We start from the raw sequence: 12,662 nt of genomic DNA, 5'->3' as shown, positions 1-12,662 counted from the left end.
CCTGGTGTGCCTAAACAGTAGAAACCCCCAAGTGACCCCATTTTAGAAACTAGACCCCCACAAGGAACTTATCTAGATATGTGGTGAGCACTTTGAACCCCCAAGTGCTTCACAGACGTTTACAACGCAGAGCCGTGAAAATAAAAAATCATTTTTCTATCCTCAAAAATGATGTTTTAGCAAGCATTTTTTATTTTCACAAGGGTAACAGGAGAAATTGGACCCCAGTAATTGTTGCGCAGTTTATCCTGAGTATGCTGGTACCCCATATGTGGGGATAAACCACTGTTTGGGCACACGTCGGGGCTCGGAAGTGAGGGAGCACCATTTGACTTTTTGAATACGAGATTGGCTGGAATCAATGGTGGCGCCATGTTGCGTTTGGAGACCCCTGATGTGCCTAAACAGTGGTAACCCCTCAATTCTACCTCCAACACTAACCCCAACACACCCCTAACCCTAATCCCAACTGTAGCCATAACCCTAATCACAACCCTAACCGCAACCTTCCCCTAACCACAACCCTAACCCCAACACACCCCTAACCCTAACCACAACCCTAATTCCAACCGTAACCCTAAGGCTATGTGCCCACGTTGCGGATTCTTGTGAGATTTTTCAGCATCATTTTTGAAAAATCCGCGGGTAAAAGGCACTGCGTTTTACCTGCGGATTTTCCGCGGATTTCCAGTATTTTTTGTGCGGATTTCACCTGCGGATTCCTATTGAGGAACAGGTGTAAAACGCTGCGGAATCCGCACAAAGAATTGACATGCTGCGGAAAATACAACGCAGCGTTTCCGCGCGGTATTTTCCGCACCATGGGCACAGCGGATTTGGTTTCCATATGTTTACATGGAACTGTAAACCTGATGGAACACTGCTGCGGATCTGCAGCCAAATCCGCACCGTGTGCACATAGCCTAATTCTAAAGGTATGTGCACACGCTGCGGAAAACGCTGCGGATCCGCTACAGTTTCCCATGAGTTTACAGTTCAATGTAAACCTATGGGAAACAAAACAAAAATCGCTGTACAAAAACTGCACGGAAACGCAGCGGTTTACATTCCGCAGCATGTCACTTCTTTGTGCGGATTCCACAGCGGTTTAACAACTGCTGAAATAGAAAATCGCAGATGTAAAACCGCAGTGAAATGCGCAGAAAAAATGCGGTAAATCCGCCATAAATACGCAGCGGTTTAGCACTGCGGATTTATCAAATCCGCAGCGGAAAAATCTGCAGAGGACCAGAATACGTTTGCACATACCGAAACCCTAACTCTAGCCCTAACCCTACCCCTAACCCTAGCCCTACCCCTAGCCCTACCCCTAACCCTACCCCTATTCTAACATTAGTGGGAAAAAAAAATCTTTATTTTTTATTGTCCCTACCTATGGGGGGGGGGGAGGGGGGGTCATTTTTTTTTTTTTTATTTTGATCACTGAGATATAATCTATCTCAGTGATCAAAATGCACCTTGGAACGAATCTGCCGGCCGGCAGATTCGGCGGGCGCACTGCGCATGCGCCCGCCATTTTGGAAGATGGCAGCGCCCGGGGAGAAGACGGACGGACCCCGGCAGGATCGGTAAGTATGATGGGGTGGGGGGGAGCACGGGGGGGGGGGATCAGAGCATGGGGGGGTGGATCGGAGCGCGGGAGGGGTGGAACGGAGCACGGGGGGGTGGATCGGAGCACGGGGGGGTGGAACGGAGCACGGGAGGGTGGAACGGAGCACGGGGGGGTGGATCGGAGTGCAGGGGGGGTGATTGGAGCACGGGGAGGGTGATTGGAGCACGGGGGGAGCGGACAAAAGCACGGGGGGAGCGGAGCACTGGACGGAGGGGAGCCGGAGCAGTGTACCGGCCAGATCGGAGGGCTGGGGGGGCGATCGGTGGGGTGGGGGCACATTATTGTTTCCAGCCATGGCCGATGATATTGCAGCATCGGCCATGGCTGGATTGTAATATTTCACCAGTTATAATAGGTGAAATATTACAAATCGCTCTGATTGGCAGTTTCACTTTCAACAGCCAATCAGAGCGATCGTAGCCACGGGGGGGTGAAGCCACCCCCCCTGGGCTAAACTACCACTCCCCCTGTCCCTGCAGATCGGGTGAAATGGGAGTTAACCCTTTCACCCGGCCTGCAGGGACGCGATCTTTCCATGACGCCACATAGGCGTCATGGGTCGGATTGGCACCGACTTTCATGACGCCTACGTGGCGTCATGGGTCGGGAAGGGGTTAAGGAACTTATCTAGATGTGTGGTGAGCACTTTGACCCACCAAGTGCTTCACAGAAGTTTATAATGTAGAACCGTAAAAATAAAAAATCATATTTTTTCACAAAAATTAACTTTCCGCCCCCAATTTTTTATTTTCCCAAGGGTAACAGGAGAAAATGGACCCCAAAGGTTGTTGTACAATTTGTCCTGAGTACGCTGATACCCCATATGTGGGGGTAAACCACTGTTTGGGCGGATGGGAGAGCTCGGAAGGGAAGGAGCGCCGTTTGACTTTTCAATGCAAAATTGACAGGAATTGAGATGGGACGCCATGTTGCGTTTGGAGAGCCACTGATGTGCCTAAACATTGAAACCCCCCACAAATGACACCATTTTGGAAAGTAGACCCCCTAAGGAACTTATCTAGATGTGTGGTGAGCACTTTGACCCACCAAGTGCTTCACAGAAGTTTATAATGCAGAGCCGTAAAAATAAAACAAAAAATTTTTCCCACAAAAATTATTTTTTTAGCCCCCAGTTTATTATTTTCCCGAGGGTAACAGGAGAAAGTGGACCCCAAAATTTGTTGCCCAATTTGTCCTGAGTGCGATGATACACCATATGTGGGGGGAACCACTGTTTGGGCGCATGGGAGGGTTCGGAAGGGAAGGAGTGCCATTTGAATGCAGACTTAGATGGAATGGTCTGCAGGTGTCACATTGCGTTTGCAGAGCCCCTAATGTACCTAAACAGTAGAAACCCCCCACAAGTGACACCATTTTGGAAAGTAGACCCCCTAAGGAACTTATCTACATGTGTGGTGAGCACTTTGACCCACCAACGGCTTCTCAGAAGTTTATAATAGAGAGCCGTAAAAATAAAACAAAAATTTTTTCCCACAAAAATTATTTTTTAGCCCCCAGTTTTGTATTTTCCCGAGGGTAACAGGAGAAATTGGACCCCAAAATGTGTTGTCCAATTTGTTCTGAGTGCGCTGATACCCCATATGTGGGGGGGAACCACTGTTTGGGCGCATGGGAGGGCTCGGAAGGGAAGGAGCTCCATTTGGAATGCAGGCTTAGATGGAATGGTCTGCAGGTGTCACATTGCATTTGCAGAGCCCCTAATGTACCGAAACAGTAGAAACCCCCCACAAGTGACACCATTTTGGAAACTAGACCCCCTAAGGAAATCATCTAGATGTGTTGTGAGAGTTTTGAACCCCCAAGTGTTTCACTACAGTTTGCAACGCAGAGCCGTGAAAATTGAAAAAAAAAATCTTTCCCCCCCAAATTATTTTTTAGCCCCCAGTTTTGTATTTTCCCGAGGGTAAGAGGAGAAATTTGACCCCAAAAGTTGTTGTCCAATTTGTCCTGAGTACGCTGATACCCCATATGTTGGGGGGAACCACCGTTTGGGCGCATGGGAGGGCTTGGAAGGGAAGGAGCGCCATTTGGAATGCAGACTTAGATGGAATGGTCTGCAGGCGTCACATTGCGTTTGCAGAACCCCTAATGTACCTAAACAGTAGAAACCCTCCACAAGTGACCACATATTGGAAACTAGACCCCCATGGAACTTATCTAGATGTGTTGTGAGAACTTTGAACCCCCAAGTGTTTCACTACAGTTTATAACGCAGAGCCGTGAAAATAAAAAATCTTTTTTTTTCCCACAAAAATTATTTTTTAGCCCCCAGTTTTGTATTTTCCCAAGGGTAACAGGAGAAATTGGACCCCAAAAGTTGTTGTCCTATTTGTCCTGAGTACGCTGATACCCCATATATTGGGGTAAACTCCTGTTTGGGCACACGGGAGAGCTCGGAAGGGAAGGAGCAGTTTTACTTTTTCAGCGCAGAATTGGCTGGAATTGAGATCGGACGCCATGTCGCGTTTGGAGAGCCCCTGATGTGCCTAAACAGTGGAAACCCCCCAATTATAACTGAAACCCTAATCCAAACACACCCCTAACCCTAATCCCAACAGTAACCCTAACCACACCTCTAACCCTGACACACACCTAACCCTAATCCCAACCCTATTCCCAACTGTAAATGTAATCTAAACCCTAACCGTAACTTTAGCCCCAACCCTAACTGTAGCCTTAACCCTAGCCCCAACCCTAACTTTAGCCCCAACCCAAACTGTAGCCCTAACCCTAGCCCTAACCATAGCCCTAACCCTAACTTTAGCCCCAACCCTAACTGTAGCCTTAACCCTAGCCCTAACCATAGCCCTAACCCTAGCCCTAACCCTAGCCCTAATGGAAAAATGGAAATAAATACATTTTTTTAATTTTTCCCTAACTAAGGGGGTGATGAAGGGGGGTTTGATTTACTTTTATAGTGGGTTTTTTAGCGGATTTTTATGATTGGCAGCCGTCACACACTGAAAGACGCTTTTTATTGCAAAAAATATTTTTTGCGTTACCACATTTTGAGAGCTATAATTTTTCCATATTTTGGTTCACAGAGTCATGTGAGGTCTTGTTTTTTGCGGGACGAGTTGACGTTTTTATTGGTAACATTTTCAGGCACGTTTCATTTTTTGATCGCTTTTTATTCCGATTTTTGCGAGGCAGAATGACCAAAAACCAGCTATTCATGAATTTCTTTTGGGGGAGGCGTTTATACCGTTCCGCGTTTGGTAAAATTGATAAAGCAGTTTTATTCTTCGGGTCAGTACGATTACAGCGACACCTCATTTATATCTTTTTTTATGTTTTGGCGCTTTTATACGATAAAAACTATTTTATAGAAAAAATAATTATTTTTGCATCGCTTTATTCTCAGGACTATAACTTTTTTTTTTTTTGCTGATGATGCTGTATGGCGGCTCGTTTTTTGCGGGACAAGATGACGCTTTCAGCGGTATCATGGTTATTTATATCTGTCTTTTTGATCGCGTGTTATTCCACTTTTTGTTCGGCGGTATGATAATAAAGCGTTGTTTTTTGCCTCGTTTTTTTTTTTTTCTCTTACGGTGTTTACTGAAGGGGTTAACTAGTGGGCCAGTTTTATAGGTCGGGCCGTTACGGACTCGGCGATACTAAATATGTGTACTTTTATTGTTTTTTTTTTTATTTAGATAAAGAAATGTATTTAGGGGAATAATATTTTTTTTTTTTTCATTATTTAGGAATATATTTTTTTATTTTTTTTTTTACACATTTTGAAATTTTTTTTTTAACTTTTTTACATTGTCCCAGGGGGGGACATCACAGATCAGTGATCTGACAGTGTGCACAGCACTCTGTCAGATCACTGATCTGACATGCAGCGCTGCAGCCTTCACAGTGCCTGCTCTGAGCAGGCACTGTGAAGCCACCTCCCTCCCTGCAGGACCCGGATCCGTGGCCATCTTGGATCCGGGGCTGGAGGAAGCAGGGAGGGAGGTGAGACCCTCATAGCAACGCGATCACATCGCGTTGTTGCGGGGGGCTCAGGGAAGCCCGCAGGGAGCCCCCTCCCTGCGGGAAGCTTCCCTATACCGCCGGCACATCACGATCATCTTTGATCGCGGTGTGCCAGGGGTTAATGTGCTGGGGGCGGTCCGTGACCGCTCCTGGCACATAGTGCCGGATGTCAGCTGCGATAAACAGCTGACACCCGGCCGCGATCGGCGGCGCTCCCCCCGTGAGCGCCGCCGATCGGGCTGGACGTACTATCCCGTCCGTGGTCATGGGGGCCCACCCCACCTCGACGGGATAGTACGTCACATGTCAGAAAGGGGTTAAATAAATAATAATAAAATAATAATAAAATACCACATGCTAGATATCTCTGAATGAAATATTCCAGTTGCAAATTTTTATTCATTGCATAGTGGAATGTGCTCAGAACAATAAAACGTATCAATCAATGTAAATCAAAATTAATATCCCATGGAGGTCTGGATTTGGAATGATACTCAAAATCAAAGTGGAAAATCAAATTACAGGCTGATCCAGCTTCAGTGGAAATGCCTCTTGACAAGGAAAAGATGCTCAGTATTGTGTGTGGCCTCCACGTGCCTGTATGACCTCCCTACTGTACAATGCCCGGGCATGCTCCTGATGAGGCGGCGGATGGTCTCCTGAGGGATCTCCTCCCAGACCTGGACTAAAGCATTCGCCAACTCCTGGACAGTCTGTGGTGCAAAGTGACGTTGGTGGATCGAGTCAGACATGATGTCCCAGATGTGCTCAATCGGATTCAGGTCTGGGGAATGGGCGGGCCAGTCCATAGCTTCAATGCCTTCATCTTGCAGGAACTGCAGATACACTCCAGCCACATGAGGTCTGGCATTGTCCTGCATTAGTAGTAACCTGGGCCAATCGCACCAGCATATTATCTCACAAGGGGTCTGAGGATCTCATCTCGGTACCTAATGGCAGTCAGGCTACCTCTGGCGAGCACATGTAGGGCTGTGCACCCCTCCAAAGAAATGCCACACCATTACTGACCCACTACCAAACCGGTTATGCTGAAGATCACTCTCCACAGCATCTCCAGACTTTGTCACGTCTGTCACATGTGCTCAGTGTGAACCTGCTTTCATCTGTGAAGAGCACAGGGTGCCAGTGACGAATTTGACAATTCTGGTATTCTGTGGCAAATGCCTAGTGTGCTGTACAGTGTTGGGCTGTGAGCACTACCCCCACCTGTGGAAGTCGGGCACTCAGACCATCCTCATGGAGTCGGTTTCTAACCGTTTGTGTAGACACATGCACATTTGTGGCCTGCTGGAGGTCATTTTGCAGGATCTGGCAGTGCTCCCCCCGTTCCACCTTGCACAAAGGCATAGGTAGCGGTCCTGCTGCTGGGTTGTTGCCATCCTATGGCCCCCTCCATGACTCCTGGTGTACTGGCCTGTCTCCTGGTAATGCCTCCAGCCTCTGGACACTACGCTGACAGACAGAGCAAATCTTCTTTCCACAGCTTGCATTGATGTGCCATCCTGGATGAGCTGCACTACCTGAGCCACTTGTGTGGGTTGTAGAGTTCGTCTCATGCTACCACGAGTGTGAAAAGCACAACCAACATTCAAAAGTGACCAAAACATCAGCCAGAAAGCATTGGTACTGAGATGTGGTCTGTGGTCCCCACCTGCAGAACCACTCCTTTATTGAGGGTGTCTTGATAATTGCCAATAATTTTCATCTGTTTTCTATTCCATTTGCACAACAGCATATGAAATTGATTGTCAATCAGTGTTGCTTCCTAAGTGGACAGTTTGATTTCACAGAAGTTTGATTTACTTGGAGTTATATTCTGTTGTTTAAAGGTATGTGCACACGCTGTGGATTTTGCTGCGGATCCGCAGCTACGGATTCGCAGCAGTTTTCCATGAGTTTACAGTACCTTGTAAGCCCATGGGAAACAAAATCCGCAGTGCAGATGCTGCGGGAAAAACACGTGGAAACGCTGTTATTTATTCCGCAGCATGTCAATTCTTTGTGCGGATCCCGCAGCGGTTTACACCTGCTCCTTAATAGGAATCCGCAGGTGTAAAACCGCAGGTGGTATCCTCACAAAAACCGCTGTAATTCCACAGTAAATCCGCAGTGCGGATTTCCTGCGGATTTACCAAAATCAATGCGGAAAAATCCAGACACCTTTCCGCAACGTGTGCACATACCCTAAGTGTTCCCTTTATTTTTTTCAGCAGTGTATATATAGGATACATTTATTGCATAAGGTATTTTAGCAAGTTTTTTTTTTTGCGGCTAGTTCATTAAAAGTTCCTTGATCATGTTGCCTTGTAAGAATGTTTTCCATTTCATGGGAGGCATTCATATTTATTTATAAATGCTTGTATCATGTTTTCACTTTAGAATCTTTCTTAATAATGTTGAAATAAGGAATTAGAAAATTATAATAATTTAAACACCAAAGTTAGATATTTTTATATATACAATAAAAATAATTTTTTACTAAAAAAAAAAATTTGGGGGTAGAATTCACATTCACCTTCATAACATGGTATAATTACATCTAAATATGTATATAATATATACATAAGGTGTGTCCAAACATTTTTCTCTGTACTGTATATATATATATATATATATATATATATATATATATATACACAGTACAGAGCAAAAGTTTGGACACACCTTCTCATTTAAAGATTTCTCTGTATTTTCATGACTATGAAAATTGTAAATTCACACTGAAGGCATCAAAACTGTGAATTAACACATGTGGATTTATATACTTAACAAAAAAGTGTGAAACAACTGAAAATATGTCTTATATTCTAGGTTCTTCAAAGTAGCCACCTTTTGCTTTGATGACTGCTTTGCACACTCTTGGCATTCTCTTGATGAGCTTCAAGAGTTAGTCACCGGAAATGGTTTTCACTTCACAGGTGTGCCCTGTCAGGCATAATATGTAGGATTTCTTGCCTTATAGATGGGGTTGGGACCATCAGTTGTGTTGAGCAGAAGTCTGGTGGATACACAGCTGATAGTCCTACTGAATAGACTGTTAGCTGCTTTTTCTTGCCATAATACAAATTCTAAGTAAAGAAAAATGAGTGGCCATCATTAATTTAAGAAATGAAGGTCAGTCAGTCAGTCCGAAAAATTGGGAAAACTTTGAAAGTGTCCCCAAGTGCAGTGGCAAAAACCATCAACCGCTACAAAGAAACTGGCTCACATGAGGACCGCCCCAGGAAAGGTAGACTGAATCTGCAATAGGCAAGCAGCTTGCTGTGATGAAATCAACTGTGGCAGCAATAAGAAAATGAAGACATACCAGACCACTGATAATCTCCCTCGATCTGGGGCTCCATGCAAGAGCCGCCAGGGACTCAGATCCTGCAGTGCCAGACGTGTCCTCTGCTTAAGCCAGTATATGTCCGGGCCCATCTGAAGTTTGCTACAAAGCATTTGGATTATCAAGAAGAGCAATCCAAAGGAAGAAGAAAGCAACAACACTTCCGTTATGTGACGAAGAAACCTTAGTCCTTTATTTCCAATATAAATTCATGGACAAGGTATCTGGACCCGTGGAAGTGTGTATAACGTGAAACGGCCATCGTCCTTATACTTGCACTGTCCCTGCCCTTATTACTTTGTCCATGAATTTATATAGGAAATAAAGGACTACGGTTTCTTCGTTACATAACGGAAGTGTTGCTGCTTTCTTCTTCCTTTGGATTTATCTACATGTTTTACTTCTGGCAAGCACCCTCCACTAAGTGACTCCACTCCCACAATGTGCCAATGATTCAGAGTGTACCCCTCCATACCAGTAAGTAACTCATTACATTTATCTCAGTGCCATTCATTTTTTCTTCTTTCTGGACTGATTATCAAGAAGAGCATTAGGAAAATGTCATATGGTCTGATGAAACCAAAGTAGAAATGTTTCGTAGAAACAAAACTCGTCGTGTTTGAATGAGACAGAATGCTGAGTTGCATCCAAAGAACACCATACCTACTGTAAAGCATGGGGGTGGCAACATCATGCTTTGCGGCTGTTTCTCTCCAAGGGGACCAGGATGACTGATCCATGTACATGAAAGAATGAATGGGGCCATGTATCGTGAGATTTTGAGTGCAAACCTCATACCATCAGCAAGGGCATTGAAGATGAAACGTGGATGGGTCTTTCAGCATGATAATGATCCCAAGCACACCGTCAGGGTAACGAAGGAGTGGCTTCGTAAGAAGCATTTGAAGGTCCTGGAGAGGCCTAGCCAGTCTCCAGATCTCAATCCCATAGAAAACCTTTGTAGTGGGTTTAAAGTTTGTGTTGCCCAGCGACAGGCCCAAAACATCACTGGTCTACAGGAGATGTACATGGAGGAATGGGCCAACATACCACCAACAGTGTGTGCCAACCTTGTGAAGACTTACAGAAAACGTTTCACCTCTGTCATTTCCATTAAATAATAATAATAACAAAATAATGAGATGAACATTTGTTAATGATGACCAAATACTTACTTTCCACCATAATTTGCAAAATAAATCTTGTTAAATCAGACAGGGTGATTTTCTGGATTTGTTTTCTTTTTTTTTTTTTACTTTCATAGGCTACGTTCACATTAGCGTCGCGTCGCTGTTGCGTCGGTGACGCAGCGGCGACGCGCCCCTATGTTTAACATAGGGGACGCGTGCGTCTTTTTGCATGCGTTTTCCGACACGTGCGTCGTTTTAGACGCTAGCGTCGGACGCAAGAAAACGCTACAAGTTGCATTTTTCTTGCGTCCGATTTCGGCAAAAAACGACGCACGCGTCGCAAAACGCGCGCGTTTTTGCGTGCGTTTGCGCGCGTTTTTCTGTGCGTCGCCGCTGCGTCGCCGACGCAACAGCGACGCAACGCTAATGTGAACGTAGCCATAGTTGTGGTCTACCTATGATGTGAATTACAGGCCTCTCTCACCTTTTAAATGGGAGAACTTGCACAATTGGTGGCTGACTAAATACTTTTTTCCCCGCTGTATGTATTTATATATATATATATATATATATATATATATATACATACACAGTACAGACCAATTGTTTGGACACACCTTCTCATTTAAAGATTTTTCTATATTTTTATGACTATGAAAATTGTACATTCACACTGAAGGCATCAAAACTATGAATTAACACATGTGGAATTATATACTTTACAAAAAAAGTGTGAAACAACTGAAATTATGTCTTATATTCTAGGTTCTTCAAACTAGCCACCTTTTGCTTTGATGCCTGTTTTGCACACTCTTGGCATTCTCTTGATGAGCTTGAAGAGGTAGTCACGGGGAATAGTTTTCACTTCACAGGTGTGCCCTGTCAGGTTTAATAAGTGGGATTTCTTGCCTTATAAATGGGGTTGGGACCATCAGTTGTGTTGAGTAGAAGTCTGGTGGATACACAGCTGATAGTCCTACTGAATAGACTGTTAGAATGTGTATTATGGCAAGAAAAAAGCAGCTAAGTAAAGAAAAATGAGTGGCCATCATTACTTTAACAAATGAAGGTCAGTCAGTCAGTCCGAAAAATTGGGAAAACTTTGAAAGTGTCCCCAAGTGCAGTGGCAAAAACCATCAAGCGCTACAAAGAAACTGGCTCACATGAGGACCACCCCATGAAAGGAAGACCAAGAGTCACCTCTGCTTCTGAGGATAAGTTTATCCAAGTCACCAGCCTCAGAAATCGAAGGTTAACAGCAGCTCAGATTAGAGACCAGGTCAATGCCACACATAGTTCTAGCAGCAGACACATCTCTACAACAACTGTTAAGAGGAGACTTTGTGCAGCAGACCTTCATGGTAAAATAGCTGCTAGGAAACCACTGCTAAGGACAGGCAACAAGCAGAAGAGACTTGCTTGGGCTAAAGAACACAAGGAATGAACATTAGACAGTGGAAATCTGTGCTTTGGTCTGATGAGTTCAAATTTGAGATCTTTGGTTCCAACCACCGTGTCTTTGTGCGACGCAGAAAAGGTGAACAGATGGACTCTACATGCCTGGTTCCCACCGTGAAGCATGAAGGAGGAGGTGTGATGGTGTGGGGGTGCTTAGCTGGTGACACTGTTGGGGATTTATTCAAAATAAAAGGCATACTGAGCCAGCATGGCTACCACAGCATCTTGCAGCGGCATGCTATTCCATCGGTTTGCGTTTAGTTGGACCATCATATATTTTTCAACAGGATAATGACCCCAAACACACCTCCAGGCTGTGTAAGGGCTATTTGACCAAGACGGAGAGTGATGGGGTGTTACGCCAGATGACCTGGCCTCCACAGTCACCAGACCTGAACCCAATCAAGATGGTTTGGGGTGAGCTGGACCGCAGACTGAAGGCAAAAGGGCCAACAGGTGCTAAGCATCTCTGGGAACGCCTTCAAAATTGTTGGAAGACCATTTCCCGTGACTACCTCTTGAAGCTCATCAAGAGAATGCCAAGAGTGTGCAAAGCAGTCATCAAAGCAAAAGGTGGCTACTTTGAAGAACCTAGAATATAAGACATAATTTCAGTTGTTTCACACTTTTTTGTTAAGTATATAAATCCACATGTGTTAATTCACAGTTTTGATGCCTTCAGTGTGAATTTACAATTTTCATAGTCATGAAAATACAGAGAAATCTTTAAATGAGAAGGTGTGTCCAAACTTTTGCTCTGTACTGTATATATATATATATATATATATATATATATACGGTATATATATTCAAATTCAACTTTTTGTGCCATTAAAAAAAGAAAAACTAGAAAAAATAAATAAAAATAAACATATTTGGCATCACCATTTTAATAAAAGTCTGGTCTATCTAAAAAAATACAATAATATTGTATGTATCTGAAAAGAGTAGCTATTCACTGTATCTTAAATAGAAGTCTCTCAAGTAGATAAAACATTACTTTTATTAATCATCTAAAAAAGCTAACTAGAATGATAATACATGTAAAATGTAAGGTGTATTAATCCCTTCACTCCGCAACCAT

The sequence above is a fragment of the Ranitomeya imitator genome, chromosome 3 (genome assembly GCF_032444005.1).
Source record: "Ranitomeya imitator isolate aRanImi1 chromosome 3, aRanImi1.pri, whole genome shotgun sequence".
NCBI lineage: Eukaryota > Metazoa > Chordata > Amphibia > Anura > Dendrobatidae > Ranitomeya > Ranitomeya imitator.
Note: the sequence above shows the minus strand (reverse complement) of the source record.